This window comes from Anopheles darlingi, chromosome 3 (assembly GCF_943734745.1).
Source record: "Anopheles darlingi chromosome 3, idAnoDarlMG_H_01, whole genome shotgun sequence".
In the NCBI taxonomy this organism is placed as follows: Eukaryota; Metazoa; Arthropoda; class Insecta; order Diptera; family Culicidae; genus Anopheles; species Anopheles darlingi.
Genome location: NC_064875.1, coordinates 53,109,542 through 53,114,541, shown reverse-complemented (window position 1 = coordinate 53,114,541; position 5,000 = coordinate 53,109,542). Strand labels below are relative to the sequence as shown.

The following is a 5,000-nucleotide window of genomic DNA, read 5'->3' as shown; positions in this document are numbered from 1 at the left end:
CCGGAAGATTATTGTCCTTCCGGGACTGGTCTGTAGCGGCAGGGGCGGAATGTTTTGATTTTAAGCATATCGAATCACCGTCTCTCTCCGGCCCAAACCGGGGGTGTTTGTACGCATAAACCGTCAACAGTGGCCACCAGTCAACCGGTTCTGCCGCTTTCCGCATTCCGTTTGCCGTACCGTAAGATGAACTAATTTTCGAGTTATGCTCGGTATTTATTTGCGAAGCATTGCGTCAACAAGACTATGACTCAACGATAATTGTGCTCGATGGCCACAAAACCCACCGCGCGCAAGAAGACAATGATTAAATGAGTGAAACGTATCTAGAAAAGTGCTCGTCCCCCCCGTGAGAGAGACTCAGTACACGGTCCCATGGATCGAGATTAGTGAATGATGCGAGCCAAACGAAAGCGAAAGACAAAAACTAAAACCACACCAAACGAAACACACGCTCGTGTTTCCCTTCTGTTTTGGGTGTGTGTGTGTGTGTGTTTTTTTTAACTTACCAATTCGCATTCGTGAATCGACCCGGTGGGGCTGTTGCTTGCAGAGGAAGAAGATGCTCTGCTTCCCTGAAATCGCGCACTCTTGAAGGCGCGTAGTTTCGCGAAGCCAGTCGCGCACGCGGCCACATGTTTCTATCCCGTTATCCCGTTCCGCAAGCGTCTCGTGTTGTGTTAATGGCTAGGGAACCCACCAGGGCTCGCCATTTCTATCGGCTAAAGATAGATTGCATTTTTGCCGCTGCCAAAAAATCGAACTGACGACAGCCACAGCAGTCCCGCGCGGCATACCATAGCATACCGGTTCCGGGCATCATCATCGTGCGCGTTTGGTGGGGCATGGTGGGAGCACGCAGTGAACCTGAGTGGTTAAAAAGAGGGATTCGTTGTGTTTTGGGCTGCATTGAATGCATTCATGTTGTTTCGGTCGATAAATAAGACATTACTAGAATGCTAGTGTATCTGAATCATGATCAACAGTGCATCACCAACGTGACAAACTTTTAGTCCTTGCTATGTTATAAACAACGAATCATAAAAAGCGCCATTTTCATGACCGACCTGACTGCACAGAGTCACTGGTGCGATGTGCCGTGGCGTTTTTTTCAAACACAACACGAACGCAAACATTCCCCTGCGCGCTGTGGATGCAGGAGATATGTCGCATCATCTCGCTCTGTCTCTCTCTCCCCCACTCTCTTTGATAAACGCGCCAACAAAAAGGAAATGACTAATGGTCAAGCAAGGAAATGTTTGTGCGCAGCGAACAAGAAGGAACAGCGGGTGGGAGGGAAGGTTGCCCAACGGATGAAAACACGACGCCGTCGCCAAAAAGGTTTACCCGTCATCGTTGACGGTAAGATGACGTCGCGTTTCTCGAACGCGAGGTTTTCTTTTTTGGTACACCGTTTTCCTAATGGCAACGCGGTCTGCCTCGGCTAAACGATGCGATTTTCAACAGCACAAAGCACATATGCTCACCGATGATTTGCGTCACCAACATCCCCGCCCCCCCCCCCCCCCACTGAGGAACGATCGAGTAGGTTCATTGATGAGAGCAGTTGTTCTGGATTAGCGATGTTCTGGCGCCCTAAACAACCTTGGACCGGTTGAAACCTGTTCTATATATTCCATTTAGAGCCATTTTTTTGAAAATGTTCGGCATAAGTAGCTGCTTCTTTAACTGACGCCAGTAAATAGTTTTCGTCGGTATCAGCATTGTGGTGAGGGGAATAGCTGTTGCAATTCAATTAATCATTTTCTAGACGCTTGCGACACATACCTCTATCCACCGGCCTGGAGTAGTAAAATTTCTTTATTTGAATCCACCATACAGAGGCACTAGAGAAACATAACATATTTCCCAAATTGGATTCTTTCTAATATCTCTAGAAAATGAAAAAAATAATAGAAAATTGTATCGCAATCGAAATCGAGCTTAAATTGATTCCTCCATGGCACGCTTCCAGCTTTCCCCGATCCCTTTTTCCGATTCTCTTTTATTTCAACATGCCCTGACTGAAATGTGTTTCCGTTCTTTATGAGCGTGTAATTAGGTGCGTCCCCTGTTTCATCCCACAATGCACTAGCACACGAAGCACCGGATGTGGATTCATTATTCATCATGTGAAGGAAGCATTTTCCGCATTCCCAGTCGATAGTTAGTGGACCACACTCACCGGATTGTGTGGAGGAGGAGGAGGAGGAGTAGGAGAAAGAGAAGTGGGAATGCTCGTTTGAAGAACCTGAACAAGGCCGCTCTCCACGAAACGATTCATGAATAATGATCGTCCGAGCGACGTATGATTTGTCACGCTTCTCCGAAAGCTTCGTTTTTCCTATTCGACCGAACGAGTATTGCTTTTTCCTTGCTAGAAAAAGCCGTAGATATTATGCTGAATTGTTTTACTGCATTGTTGATGAGTTTGAAAAATAACGGTATTAAACCTTTTTTTAATAGCGAAAGCAACTATATTTCGGTCGTTGGTGTAGTCACGTTGGAGAAACTTTTAAAGGCATATCAGGAAGGAAGAATGGCGAACGAAAAGAACCGTTAGTCGCGCACAATCGCGCAACCACACCTGCATCGACGGTGACATTTCCCCAAAAATGCTCACTGCTTCACGGTACATAACGTTCGAGGAACCTATCAGTTGCCTTCCGTTTGATTTACTCCACCCCAAAGCGATACTTTCTTCCTTTGGTTGTGTCGAACACGAAACGGTGTCACCACTAGCGCTTGGCTGAAGCTCAAACGTAAACTCCGCGGATAGCAGTGGGGTGGCATGAGTCCCCCTCACAATCAGTGGGACCTTTGTGAACTTGGGCTCCACCCAAACCGGGGGGGGGGGGGGGGGGAGGAGGATTGGAATTTATTGATCGTAAATGAGCGTGCGCGGAGGTTCGCCCTTGTGTGCCTCGTCGGTTCAGTATCGCACCCAGCTCCAAACCCCGCCCGTGACGTGGGGCCACCGTATTGACGACCTTTCCGTTGCTTTATGAGCCTCAGCCTTTGGAGGTCGATTGTTCGGGTGCCCGGGAGTTGACCAACCTTGCCCCTATTCCTCTAGGTGGGGTCGCATAGTAGTGTTCGGAATTAATCACGCCGACACCACCGGTGGTGACCAGCACCATTGTGGTTTCGAAGAAAATTTCTACCAACGAAACGCGGACGACGACTGGGAGAAAGAGGGCAGAAACCATGGTACGGGGGAGCGAGTCGCTTCCGGAGATCGTTTTACTAATGTTTTCCTGCTGGTCCCCCCTCCTCAGCACGTACCACCACTGCACGCGCACGGGTACTGATTTCCATATTTTTCGGACGTCACATTCACGAAGGTCAAGGGTGTTTTCTGTGCTGCGTTTTTCTCCTTGAATTATTACTATTAATTACGCTCATCAAAAGGGGAAACGCGGGCAAGGGGTGCCCGATCTCGAGTCGAGAAGCGTTGAATTTATGGGCGGAACGGGTTTCTGGTGTTTCGGAATTTCAAATCGAGCGTTCCGCTAGCGTTTCGGGCCAAGAATGTGTCCATTTTCTACTTTCCTTTTTTCCGTATTTTATGATTTTTCGATGAAATATTTTTCAATGCAATCTAGAATCTGCGGTAAGCCAGGAAAGGTGAGGGTAGACACAAAGTATACTCTAAATCAGCCATAATTAATTGGCTAAAGGGGAAGACGGCCGTATACTTTAGGAACAAGCCCGGATAAAGCCTGGAATGTAGGTGGCTTCAGAAGCATTGACTCTCGTTTGTTGTCACGTTGGCCCCGTCGGAAGCAAAGCCAGCGTTCTCGGTACATGGCTTCGTATCGGAAAGGATCACAGAGAGTCGAGGAACTCAGAATTTATGTTCTCACCACCAACACCACCGGCCTGGTGTGTTGTTTGTGCGGCCGATCGAACGACTGACGGATACACTTTTGCAGCCTGATATTTTGTCTAATCTTCACCAACAACCAGAGGACACTCCCGTATCCTGTCCGGCTCACCCCGCACGCCCGCACTAATCAATGTAAATGCTGTCCTAACGAAGAGTGATTTGGAAACTAATCCGCTAGTAATTTTCCTTTCCGGCCATCATTAGGAGCGAAAGGCAAACAGGCGCCAGCGCCAAACGCCACGGTCGTTAAGGTTGCTGAGGTGGGGCCGAGGAGATCGAGTCGAGGCTCGAGGCTCGAGGCCAACGTCCGACTAACTCCCCACACCCGGTCATCCCACTGATGGCTGCACCCGGTGACAGCCCCCGGTGAGGGCCGGTCACGGGCCGAACCGGGGTTCATAAATTCGATCGGGTCCGAAAGTTGATGAGCCACTTCCTTCCCCTATTTCGCTACGCGTTTTGGGCTCCCTCTGCTCCCTATGTTCCACGGTAGCCACTCGGTGGTGCCTGGTGGCTTTCGGTGCTCTCCTGTTAATTCATTTATCAACCCTACTCTCGATCATTGTGCGGCGGGAGCGCGTAATCGTATCACACCCGCGGGGGCCGGGTTGGCGGGTGTAACCAGATTAGTGTGATTTATTTTGGCACCGTGCCGCTAACCCATCGGAAGCGATTAGTGCTGTTGGGGAAATCGATTTGGCTGTCGTTGTTTGGTTTTATTTCTTGTGTCTCGTGTTCATTTGGTTAAAATTGCGGACCCATCTTAACTATAATTTCACTTTAAACATTTCACTAGTTTAAGTTGAACGCAATAGAGTAACATTTTAATAATCGTTAAAATGCCCTGGTAATCGAATTTGATGCAAATTGACCGTTCGATAGCAAACAGAAGGGCAGCAAACAGTTTCGCACAGGTCTACTGCCGAGCAGGGCCGTGTGGATGATGGAGTCCCAACCTGGCGGCTTAATCCTGTTTGGAATCGGTCGTCCCTCTGGGTCCCTACCATCTGGTGTTGTTGTGATGGGGACTTTGTTTCGCCATCTCAACCCATCTGCAACTGACCCATCTCTGTTCCGGGTCCCCTCGGAGAGAGGCTAACAATTAAGACGA

The 5,000-nt window shown here is 48.8% G+C and overlaps 1 protein-coding gene across 8 annotated transcripts in view; it reads left to right on the top strand.

The window, feature by feature from the left end:
* Positions 1 to 5,000, top strand: part of LOC125955156 (protein encore-like) — a 40,817-nt gene that overhangs the window by 24,359 nt on the left and 11,458 nt on the right. The window lies entirely within an intron of this gene.